This window comes from Zingiber officinale, chromosome 10A, assembly GCF_018446385.1.
Source record: "Zingiber officinale cultivar Zhangliang chromosome 10A, Zo_v1.1, whole genome shotgun sequence".
Taxonomy (NCBI): Eukaryota; Viridiplantae; Streptophyta; class Magnoliopsida; order Zingiberales; family Zingiberaceae; genus Zingiber; species Zingiber officinale.
In genome coordinates this window covers 39,987,079-40,000,767 of record NC_056004.1, presented here as the reverse complement: position 1 = coordinate 40,000,767, position 13,689 = coordinate 39,987,079, and the positions used below count along the sequence as shown (strand labels likewise).

The 13,689-nt window shown below is 35.9% G+C and overlaps 1 long non-coding RNA gene across 1 annotated transcript; it reads right to left on the bottom strand.

Moving 5' to 3' along the window:
• Window positions 1-636: 636 nt before the first annotated feature.
• LOC122027685 lies at window positions 637-10,631 on the bottom strand. Its single transcript, XR_006124495.1, has 4 exons — window positions 10,126-10,631; window positions 9,628-9,686; window positions 1,619-1,677; window positions 637-899 (listed from the first exon to the last, which is right to left on the bottom strand). It is a non-coding gene; the product is annotated as an uncharacterized LOC122027685 (long non-coding RNA).
• Between the last annotated feature and the right edge of the window lie 3,058 nt (window positions 10,632-13,689).

Below are 13,689 nucleotides of genomic sequence, written 5' to 3'. Positions count from 1 at the left end.
TTATTTAGCTAGTTTAGTAGAAAATAACATTGTGTTGCCTTATCTATTACTGAAGTTGAATACATAGTAATGGGTACATGCGTAGCTCAATTGTTATGAATGTCCCATACCTTAAAAGATTTTAATTTAGAATACAAAAATATGAAAACCTTCATTGATAATATAAGTTCTATAAACCTAACTAAATATCAAGTACATTACTCTAGAATAAAACACATAGAAGTTAAACATTATTTTATTAAGGATCATATTATTAAAGGAAATATATAACTTAACTATATTGAATCTAAATCCAACCTAGCTGATATATTTATCAAACCTTTACCTGAATCTAAATTTAGTAACTTAAGATGATAATTAGATTGTGTTTTATAGAGTAGTTTTCTTTGTTTCAAAATTTGTTTTTGAAAATTTTACTTATTAGCTTTTAAAAAATTTGTCTTCAAAATTATCTTCAAAATTGTTTTAAAATATTTTATCTTTATGGAGTAGCTTAGGATTACCTTAGAATTGCATTCTCCTATAGTTTTTGTCACGCCCTTAGGGTAAGGCTCTCCGATGGAAATCGAACAACACCTCCCCTGTAACAATAAGAATTGATACATAACCACAAATATATTAAATATCCCACATGGGTAAAACAAAACACCACAGAAGACAATAATCATACCAACATAAAATATGTACATAGATAAATATTTGCATGTGCACATATCTAAAAAAAACCATACACTCAGAAATAAATAAGTAGAACAACTATATGGAAAATCAATCCTTAGTAAAATTCAAATACTAGAAAGTCAAAGTGCCCCACGACAACATAAGAATGACTATGAGACATCTCAGACGATAGGGGACCGACAGCTAGGATCTCTGAGTGACAAGACTTTATTTTCTACCTGAAACATAAGAAAATAAAGAGGTAGTGAGTACAAGATACTCAGTGGATAGATCACATAAAGTGCATAAACAAAGTAACAAGAACCAAGAGAGCAATCTCAGTGTCTTCACTTACAAGCTCCAGCAAGAGGAAAATATCGACCCTGAATTTCAACAACCTGAGCAACCAAACATGACACACACATATAACAAGTATACAACAACTATTGGCTGCAGCTAAACTGTCAGCCAGGGTATGTAAGATGTCACTGTCTACTTGAGAACACTCTACCGTAGATGGTCCCGTGGACTGACTATTGGCCACTGCCTACGGGAGAACACTCTACCATGGATGGTCTTGTGGGCCGACAGGGCATGTAGCTATCTAGCTACGGACTGCAGGCGAACACGCTACCATAGATGGTCCTGTGGGCAGTCCAAGTCTACAAGTACCCAACCAATAAGAACAAGAAACAGACATCACCATGTACTAGGATACACACCACTAGCTATATCACTGTTAAAAGTATCGTATGAGTACCAACAATCAACATAACTACAATAAGGCTGCATAGATATACCATGGATAACACATAAGAGCAAATAGGATAGGTATCAATATCAAGAATAAACCAAACATAGATTCAAGGTGAGTCATGCATACTATAATAACAATAACATTAAACAATCATGCACAAAGTACCAGAGATCTAATTAAGAGCAAGAATGGTCTACCCACCTCAAATGTAGATTGGCCCAAATGTCTTCATGTCAGAATGCTCTTCTCGTATCACCATCCTACATCACAGGATATATTTTAGCCAATCCTATCATAAATCAAATAACTAACTTAAATCCTACTCCAATTAGAAAACACTAATTGTATCAACCTAATCATCGATTAGCTCAACCTAATCTGACCAGAATTCTTCCTTCACATGCTCCAATTTAATCAAACTATTAATAACTCAGTTGATATATTTAAACTACACCAAATTCTTAATCACTCAATCCACTAATCATCATTTCATAAATCTCATTAATCACTCAACTTAATTCTAGGATTCATCAACTAGCTAATGAAGTTTCAATTGTCCAAATTAATCCAAATTTATCCATCTGTATATACCTATTAATTTATCCATACATGAGATCATTAACTTAATTAATAAATCACTTAACTAGAAATTCAAACTTCTATTAATCCAATCTAAATTAACAATCGAACTTAATGTTACCTCCTCCATTCTTCTTCTCCTACTTCTATAAAGGTAGTAAATGTTGGGGTTACAAGGTTGTAAACATAGTCCCATATTAAAAACACATAGGAAAAATCATGGGTTTATAAGAGAAAAGTTATCTCCATTGGTATGAAGCCTTTTTGGTAGAGTCCAAGAGAAAAACCATGAGAGTTTAGGCCCAAAGTGGACAATATCATGTCATTATAGAGATATCTAAATTCTTTTCGATCCTACAATTGGTATCAGAGTCCGAACTGTTAGAAGGTTTAACCGCCGACTGTGGGGACTTTTATGTTCGAATCAAGAGGACCAGACACCAGGCAGGAAGTCTTATTTGTGACTAGGCAATGAAGTCCTAGTAGGTTGGGTGGATCGAGGGGCAGGAAGACTTGATGGGTCGAGGATCGGACGTGGGAAGCTTGTGGTCCTTTGTTTGAGGGGGGGGGGGGGGATTGTTGGGGTTGCAAGGTTGCAAACATAGTCCCACATTGAAAACACATGGGAAAGATCATGGGTTTATAAGAGAAAAGATATTTCCATTGGCATGAGGCCTTTGGAGTAGAGCCCAAGAGTAAAACCATGAGGGTTTAGGCTCAAAGTGGACAATATCATGTCATTATGGAGATATCTAAATTCTTTTTGATCCTACAGTAATGACTTCGGCAGTGGCTAACGATCGATGGTGGTGATGTAGCAACAATGATGACAACAATCTGTGCTCGCGATGGCTACTCGTCAGAAGGAGAGATCAACGACGGCAGTGGACTGCCAACCTCGACAACTTGCATGAATGGTGGCTTGTGAAAGGATGGTGGTCGGCAGTCGAAACTGTGGCTAACTTTACAGTGAGTGGTGGCTTGTGTGTTAGTGAATAGAGGAGGGAACAACTGTGCAGCCAGATGCTGACGATTAGGCAACATCAATCCCTCTCATGGCAGATTTGCACCATTGGGCGCGTGAGTGGAAGAGGAGATGCGAAGGGGTGAGTGACGGCTTGGATCAGGCTTAGGGTCGTCACGACTCCTTGCTTGTGTCTGGAGAGGGGTTGCCAACAGGGGAGATTGCCGTCGTCTTACTTGCAGTGATTGGGAGAAAGGTAGAGGTGAGAGGGTGACGGAGGCGTCGAGTGAGAGAGGGGATCGGGGGAAAAGAAAGTAAAACCTAGGTTTTTAATTAAAACCTAGATTAATATTTATAATCAACTTCCGCTTAAATGAGTATTATAAACATGTCTCAAAGTCTAATAAGTTTTATCTCCTTAAGTATGTCATACAAACTCTGTTTAAATCTCAAAAAATTTCTAAAATTTTTCAAAAAATTTCTAAAATTTTTCAAAAATTTTATATGGCTATCTTTCAATTTACACTTATTATTTTATTATTATTTAAGTGTCATATATAACGTTCTCTCCTACTAATAAAAATTTGATCCCCAAATTATTACTCAAATTAAGAGATTCTCATCTGCTGGTAACAACTAAGTAGTACACCCCATATACTAGTTTATCCTAGTATCATGAATAAGTTTCTAACCATGAGGGATTTAAGGTTCCCTTAAAAAAAAACTATATGATGATCCACTTTTAAGTAGATAGTGATGACTCTATGGGTGCGTTTGGTTCGGGGTTATTTTTGATAACTTTGGTTATCCATCCAAGGTTATCAACAAAAATCTTGTTTGGTTTAGGTATTCGATGATTCCTGAGTAATGTTCTATGCCCGACACGTCAGCAAAAGGGTCATGTAGCCCGGAATCGAAAAACCTCAGAAAACTAAGGTTTTTCTTGATTCCGGGGTTAACGAATTTTTTTTATCAAAAATATCCTCCGATAAGAAAAAACATGAAAAAAAGAGAAAAAATGTAAAAAAAAATATATTAAAAAATATAAAAAAATGTTTAAAAAAATTTAAAATTTTAAAAATTTATTTTTTAAAAATAAATAATTTTAAAAAATTTAAAAAATATAAATTTTAAAAATAAAATTATTTTTTTTAAAAAAAATAAAATAAAAAAATAAAAAATTATAAAAATAAAAAAAATTTAAAAATAAAATAAATAAATAAAAATTACAAAATGTAAAAAAATATAAATATAAATAATATTAAAAATATAAAAACATTAAAAAATAAAAAAAAACACATAAAAAAGTAAAAAAATATAGAGGAAAAAGAAAAGTAAAAAAACATTAAAAAAATAAATAATAATAATAATATTATTATTATTATTATGTATAGTTGGTTTTGTAACTGAGGGTAATACGGTAAAATATTAAACTAGGGTATTCATTAAAACCTTCAAACAAACAAATTTTTGTTGCATTACCTAGGTTGAACCAAATAACATTTGATTATGTTTTATTTCCCATAACCTTGGTTATGTGATTATCTGGTAATCACATAACCAAGGTTATATATGATGACTTGAACCAAACGCACCCTATAAATTATAAGCTCACACAACTTTTTCTGCACAACTCTTATATCCTTTTCATGGCTAGAATAGTACGATTTGAATATCCTTTTCTTTTTTCTTTTTGTGCTGACACTAGACACACAAATGTAAATATTCCACCTTGAGGGATATCCCTTCTTTAGGAATAGTTCCGACGTTTACCCTGTGTATACTATATAGTTCTACAAGATTTTTTTTTTTTTAAACCTAGTTCTTGTTGAGAATCGTAGAAAACAAAAGCTTTTCCACATGTAACCTCAAAACAATAAGTGCCCGTTATAAGCAATCATTATCTCATGTTGGAAGGGAGAGTTTAGTGAAATTTAACCTCTAAATTGCAAACTTATTGCTTGTTTGATAATTCATTTTCAGGTCCCTCAATGCTTCCACCCTCATTCAGTTTCATGTTCATGCTGTTCCCTCCAGAGTAACTCACAGTTTGACAAGGTGCATGTTCCTAAACCCCTTTTTTCCCTTTCTATTCGGTTGCACATCAGCACATGATTTTATGCGTCTATCTTTAGCTTTTCCTTGAATTTTTTTCCTTGAACATATCATTGCTATATATATATATATATATATATATATATATATATATATAGGACACTGATAGGGTGCCCGACTAGCCGTCCGCGTTATGTTTTCACGATTGAGACGACTTGGAATGTCTGGAATCACTCGGGGCTAGTAAATGAAGTTGATGGGTACCAAGGTCTTGTTTCCTGTGTTGCTGTGTTTTCTCTGGATGTCTACAAGGTCTTCGTCCAGGAAAGGATTGCCACTCTACACCCACATAGATGATTCTACCTTCCAATTTCCAAAATCTTGGATCCCATAACACAATACCCATTCTTTGTTTAAATTCTCTTGCAAAAGAAATGTCAGCCCATTCCTCGGATGCAAATATTGCCCTAAGAGTCTTCTTTTCTGGCAGACTCTTTAATGTGATATAATATGGAAAATCTTATCACAGTAAGTCTTGCTAAATCACCTATTTCAATTTTTCAGTACAAGTACAGTACTAATATGTGATGATAAATAAAGACAGTGATATGCTTTGCTTTTGGAATAGCGAATAAGATCTAAACAATGTACAAGTCAAGGGAACCATTTTTTTTTTCTTCTCTTCCAACAATCTTCTTGCTGCTACATGATAAAATGCACTATCAGTCATGAACTGGATAACATTTTCCCACCAATCTAATCTATCAATTCATCAAGAAATTGAGATTTTTTTTTGAATCTTTAACATCAGACACATACTTGTATGTCTCTTGAATCGTAAGTTTACTTATTTTCTCATTCTTATTCCTTGTAACTTGCTTTTTACCAAGTTCAACTCCTAGTACAAACGCTTTCATTCCTCTTCCTGCTTGCTTAATACCGACACTAACACATTTTTTTTTCACTCAAACATTCTGTCATATCATCTTTCAAGCCACTAAATATCTTCAAAAACCTAGTAAATTGAGTATATCAGTATAATACCACTATCCCATATACAGTTTAATACTTTGATTAAATCAAAGAAATAGAATAGTAAATCACCCATCACTCACCAGTTTAATGGTATCATTACACCTAATCCACATGATCATGGTGTCGGAACTCCCCCAATTTTACTGATAAATGCTCGGTCTACTGCCTCTCTGACAAGTACCGACCAAAGGTCCGAACATCCTAATTCGAATGAAGGAATCAAGTCCTTAGAGGAAATGAAACCATGTGGTCCTAGTAGAATAGAACTCCATCTAATCAGAGAAATAGACCGTTGAGGAGCAAACCTTCCCCACGGTGCACCATCATTGATTCCTCTCCTAAAGTGATGGATGTCCTTCGATGATAGAGCCTCCATTGACTCATTGGCAATCAAGTCATCTTCTGAAACAGAACTTAATCTATTAAGGAGAAGGGAAGGTGAAGGTGAAGGTGGCATAAAGAGCACAACTTGGTCTACGGGTACATAACAAACGGCACACGCTGCAAAGGGAGAATGTAATGGTTAGGTTATAAATATAGCTACAATCAGTGTTGTTTACAAACGTTGAGATTGGCATACATCGTGGACTAGTGCGCTTTTTATCAGCTATCGGTGGAGGAAGAGATAAATTTTCACAAGGATTTGTTGAGGGAGGAAACATGGGAGCAGAAAGCTCAGTTATATTGTTGATAGCCGTAGAATTTTGCATAGAAATGGTATCGCTATTGACCTTAGATTCTTTTGCAGGAAAATCAGCAGGCTTGTCGTTATAAACTAACAACCTATTAGGATTTACAAAATTTTGGATAGGATCTGCGAAGCCCATGTGAAAGTCAAGATTTCTAGATTCATGGGCTGCTCTCCAGTGGTATTAACCATGGTATCTTTCTCAAGAATAAAGGGATGCCTGACTTTATCCAACGATGACCTACAAACAACAACCCACTACTCAAACTGCACATAGTCCTTACCAATGTTATCATTTTGTTAATCACTCTACAATATCATTTACACTAACTCAGCATCATCAGCAATCAGCAATACTACTCTCTATAAAGACTTCAGTCTGAAATATCTTTGAAAATTATTTCCTCAAAAATCCAACAGGCCATTTTAAGATACCCATCATCAATGCATGTATCATAGGATTACGTGCAGTGGCATTACAAACCACATTTCTTTAATTGATCTGTACATGAAGGGCATATACCCCAAGGAAAATGTGCCAATGTCAACACAAGCAAAGAGGAGTCCCGAGCCTGATCAAGAATGTGATCCTCTAATTTCTATTTCTATTTCTTCAAGTCGATTACTTCACTTGAGGATGCAGATTCTAATCCCACTTTAAGTACCCATGCACACACAAAAGACGTTATGAGCATACTCCATTACATTTATCCACTACACTGCTAATACCGTATCATCTTACAAGCTCCAATGGGACACCCTGTCATGAAACACCTTTCAAACTAAATTTTGGTTGATCCAAAACCCAAGAGGGCTCCATTACATTTATCCACTACACTGCTAATACCGTATCATCTTACAAGCTCCAATGGGACACCCTGTCATGAAACACCTTTCAAACTAAATTTTGGTTGATCCAAAACCCAAGAGGGCTCCATTACATTTATCCACTACACTGCTAATACCGTATCATCTTACAAGCTCCAATGGGACACCCTGTCATGAAACACCTTTCAAACTAAATTTTGGTTGATCCAAAACCCAAGAGGGCTCCAACAGCAAAGCTATTAGGATAGCCACCTGAGTGAATGACCTCAGAGATCAAGGATACTGCTTTGAACATAGGATCTAAAGCAAAGCAAAACTAGTGATGGAGATAAGGCAAATAAAGTATCTTGTAAAGGTTATAGGTGTTAGCAGTGCCATCAAAATAGGAATAGGCGCTATGGCTATTTCCAGATAGGGTTTCGAAGTGGGGAAGGAAGCCTATCCATGGTTCAATTACTTCAAGGTGGAGGATTTCCTTTGGAGGAAGTGGCAGTAGGCAGTTAGACGAGAATATTCTATTTTATGAAAAACAAAAAAATTATACTGTTCTCTTAATGAACGTAGCCAGATCAAACCGTTCCTAAAATAAACATGGCAAGATTACACAATTAACACAAGCAGGAGCTCAGACTACTATATGAAAGCCATTTGTTATTGCTCATAGAAAAAATCAATCAGTTAAATAGGCTTTTCATCACTAAATGTCATCATACTAAACTAAATCAGCGAGTACCTACTAGCCAAGTATAGACACTGTCACACAATATAACTATATTGGAGATAGCTCAATCAGTCATACTTTAATTCCTACGACATTCAACTTGTCTAACAATAACTTAAACAAATAGGGTATACAAAAGGTAAGATAATCACCAAAGGTATACCTTACTTTCATATAGCTTAGAGATGTCCTTCAGCTTGCCTTGTCCCCAAAACTTGAAAAGTTACCTCGAGAAAACAAATTGTGAAAATCCAAAAACACGAGAAAATAGGTCTCGTAAACCTATGACTCTAATACCAATAAAATTATCACGCCCCGAGGGTAAGGTTGTCCGATGAAAATCGAACAGCACCTCCCCTGTAACAATGACAATTGAACCCTAGATACATAGCTACAAATATATTAAATAGCCCATAAGGCTAAAACAAAACACCGCAGAAGACGATAACCATACCAACATAAATGTACATAGGAAAATGTTTGCATGCGCTCATGTCTAACAAAAACCATACACTCAAAAATAAACAAGTAGAGCAACTATATGAAAAATCAATCCCCAGTAAGTTTCAAATACTAGAAAGTCAAAGTACCCCACGACAACATAAGAAACTACGAGACATCTCAGACAATAGGGGACTGACAGCTAAGATCTCCGAGCGACAAGACTTTATTTTCTATCTGAAACATAAGAAAATAAAGGGGTAGTGAGTATTACTCAGTGGATAGATCACATAAAGTGCATGAAACAAAATAACAAGAACCAAGGGAGCAATCTCAGTGTCTTCATTTACAAGCTCCAGCAAGAGGAAAATATCAACCCCAGATTTCACCAACTAGAGCAACCAAACATGACACACACATATAACAAGTATACAACAACTATTGGCTACAGCTAAATTGTCAACCAGGGTAAGTAAGACGTCACTGTCTGCGGGAGAACAGTCAACCACGGATGGTCCCGTGGGCTGACAGGGTATGTAGCTATCTAGCTACGGACTACGGGCGAACACGCTACCATAGATGGTCCCATGGGCAGTCCAAGTCTACTAGTACCCAACCAATAAGAACAAGAAACAGACATCACCGTGTACTAGGGTACACACCACTAGCTATATCACTGTTTAAAGGTATCATACAAGTACCAACAATCAGTATAACTACAATAAGGCTGCATAGATATACCATGGATAACACATAAGAGCAAGTAGGGCAGATATCAATATCAATAATCAACCAAACATAGATTCAAGGTGAGTTATGCATACTATCACAACAATAACATCAAACAATTATGCACAAAGTACCAGAAATCTAATTAAGAGCAAGAATGATCTACCCACCTCAAGTGCAGATTGGCCCAAATGTCTTCATGTCAGAATGCTCTTCTCGTATCACCATCCTACATCACAGGATATATTTTAGCCAATCCTATCATAAATCAAATAACTAACTTAAATCCTACTTCAATTAGAAAATACTAATTGTATCAACCTAATCATCGATTAGCTCAACCTAATCTGACCAGAATTCTTCCTTCACATGCTCCAATTTAATCAAACTATTAATAACTCAGTTTATTCATTTAAACTACACCAAATTCTTAATCACTCAATCCACTAATCATCATTTCATAAATCTCATTAATCACTCAACTTAATTCCAGGATTCATCAACTAGATAATGAAGTTTTAATTGTCCAAATTAATCCAATTTTATCATCTGTATATACCCGTTAATTTATCCATACATGAGATCATTAACCTAATTAATAAATCACTTAACTAGAAATTCAAACTTATATTAATCCAATCTAAATTAACAATCGAACCTACTGTTACCTCCTCCGTTCTTCTTCTCCTACTTCTATGAAGGTAGTAATGACTTCATTAGTGGCCAACGGTCGATGGTGATGATGTAGCAACAACGATGACAACAATCTATGCTCGCGGTGGTGGCTCGCTAGAAGGAGAGATCAACGACGATAGTGGACTGCCAACCTCGACAACTCACATGAATGGTGGCCTGCGAAAGGATAGTGGCCAGCGGTCGAAACCGCGTCTAACTTTACGGCGAGTGGCGGCTTGTGTGTTAGTGAATAGAGGAGGGAACAACTGTGCAGCCAGATGCTAACGGTTGGGCAGCATTGATCCCTCTCACGGTGGATCAGCACCATCTGGCGCGTGAGTGGAAGAGGAGATGTGAAGGGGTGAGTGACGGCATAGATCAAGATTAGGGCTATCATAATTCCTTACTTGTGGCTAGAGAGGAGCTGCCAATAGGGGAGATTGTCGTCGTCTTGCTCGCAACGATCGGGAGAAGGCAGAGGCGAGAGGGTGATGGCAGCATTGGGTGAGAAAGGGGATGGGGAAAAAGAAAGTAAAACCTAGGTTTTTAATCAAAACCTAGATTAATATTTACAATCAACTCCCACTTAAGTATTGGTGTAGGAAGCATTCGACGATCGAACCTGTGTTTTGATTATATCAAAGGGTTCAAAGTTAAGTTGTTTTGTTATCTAATGTATTTGAATAAGTTTACAGGAAAATCCTAAGTGTACTTAGACAAAAGTCTTATCTGTGGTTAGGCAAGTGAAAAATCCTAGGGGGTGGTAACTCTAGTCGGGAAGTCTTGGCGGGTCAAGGGCTTCGGGGAAAAGTCCTAGAGTGAAGGACTCTAGGTGGAAAGTCCTGGTGTCGCGAACCAGGTGAAAGATTGGGCGGGTTTTGGAGTGGACGTCCAGGGGAAAGTCCTAGAGCTTCGGACGATGAGCAAAAGTCCAGTTGGTCTAGAGGATCAACTGGCAACAAGTAAACATTCCTGAGTGGAGTACGTGAGGATGCATTCCCCGGAGAGGGAACAATAGGTGTCGGTTCGACCTAGGATTTTTAGTCGGGAATCCGAAGTCAGAACCGGATAGTCCAGAGATTGTCAAATACTTATATTTGACTTATTTTGTTGTGCTAAACTTTGTATTGCAGGATATGGTTTGTATTTTGGACTAACCCATGTTGCAGGGGTCAAAAAAAAAAAGCAAAAGGCTTTGATGAACAGTCCTGAATTGCCCTCCATGGAGCTTGGAGGCACCTCGAGTCACTAGTTGATGACCTTCACGTAGCAGGGCAGAGGGTGCCCTCATGGAACTTGAGGGCGCCCTGGACATTGAGTAGAGGGCGCCCTCATGGAGCTTGAGGGTGCCCTGGACGTAGGTGGAGGGCACCCTCCATGCGGTTGGAGGTGTCCTCCGGCGGATAAGCCATGAAGTGGTCAGAGCTCATCCACGCTACAAATTAGGCGCGGATGAGGGCACCCTCCATGATGTTGGAGGCACCCTCAACAGGCTATATAAGCCTGTCTTGAGCAACATCAAAGGTACAACACAATTTGGCAACTCTTCTTTCGTGTGCTGCTTAAAAGACGATCAGACAAAGTTGTAAAAAAACTCCGACGACCAGAAGATTAAAGTTTACTATTTTAGTTGTCGGTATAAAATTTTATTACTGCTTTAATATTGTACTTGAAATTGTAAAGAATTTTCGAGCTTATAGTGATTGTCTACCGAGAGCGATCAACGATCGCGGACCTTGGAGTAGGAGTCGCCATAGACTCCGAACGAAGTAAATCTTGGTGTTTGCATTATTTCTGTGTTTGTGTTTTATTATTTCTGCTGCGTATTACTCAAAGTTTTCCAAAACGAACATGAAAACCACGAGCTCTATTCACCCCCCCTAGCGCTTTCTATCCAATATTAAGTAGGTACTCTAAACATGCCTCAAAGCCTAATAACTTTTATCTTCTTAAGCATATCATACGAACTTCGTTTAAATCTTGAAAAATTCTTAATTTTTTTTTTAAAATTCTATATGGCTATCTTTCAATTTACGCTTATTATTTTATTATTATTTAAGTATCATATCTAATAGTTTTAGCAACCAATATCTCACAAGCATAGTAGGATTTCTTACATGTGTATTATGAAACATAGAATAATGTGAGATGCTTAGGACTTATCTTAAGATTTCAGAAGTTTATGTCAGTGCATTGCTATAAATATGAGCTTTAAACAACATATATTGATCAATTTGAGTAATTTAGCTAGTAACAAACTAGTTGAAACCAAAGCTCAAATTGATCAACCTGAGTTAGCAGCTATTATCTAGTGGTAGTCAGCTAGATATGAAGGTTAGAAATTTCAAAATAAGGACATTTTTTAGCTTTTCACACTATGCTCGGACTTTTAGGAATATATCAAATTAAGGGGAGCATTCCATCCAAAACTTTAAATTTTTGTTTTTTCAAAATATTCTTCTTTTTGAAATTTCAAATTTTAATTAACAATTTTTTACTTAAAAATGTTCAAAACATTTCTTTGAAATTATTTAACTAACAAATTTTCAATACTTTATTTCCAAAATTTCTTTTTTTCCTTTACATTTTTTAAAAGACTTTGAAATGTTTAATAAAGATTTCTCTTACATTTTTCAAAAATATTTTTAAAACTTTTCACTGTATAACTAAACTTTGTTTTTAAACACTCCGAAAATAATTAAACTTCTATTCTTACTTTGAAAATTTCTCTTAGAATTTTTTCTCAAAAACATGTTGTCTTTCAAATTTTTTACTTTACCTTAATTTTTTTTTAAAAAAAACTTTCATAACATTTCTTTTAAAATATTTCTAAGAAATTTTTTCAAAAGTTTTATTTTCAAAACTTATTATTTCAAAACCTTATTCATTAGATATTTTTCTAAAAAAAACTAAATCTTTTGGCATAATTTTCAATCTTATGCTTAGTAATTTTAGGTTTCAAAAATAACTCCAAAACTTATATCTTGGAATGCTTCATACTAATTGTTTATCTTTCTCCTATTTTTGATATATGTCAATGGAAGGGAAATAATGAATTCATGAATTCAGGGGAAGTTAAAAAACTCAGGTGGAGTTAAGTTAAAATGTTTGTTTACTTATCTTTGCATGTGTTATAAATTTAACTGTGAACCTTGGTTGCTAAATATCAAAAAGGGAGAGATTGTTAGTGCAGGGTACACCAAATCGAACCTGAGTTTTAATGTTGTCAAAAGTTCAAGTTAAGTCTTATTGTGATCTAACAAGTTAACTAAGTGTGCAGGATTTTATTCAACTGAGAAAGTCTTAGTAGATCGTGAAAGCCAGGTAGGAAGTCCAAATGGGTCAAGAGGACCCGACACTTGGCAGGGAAGCTTGATAGGTCTGGAGGACCTACGATCGAGAGAAAGCCCTAGTGAGCCAATTTGATGCTAAGCTGTGAAGTCCCAACAACTGTAGAGGACCAATGTTTGGCAAGTAGGTTGAGGTAAGTAATTGGAGAGGAGTGACGATGAGTTTATGTTTCAGAAAGGAACAATCTTAGGTCGCTGATCCAACTG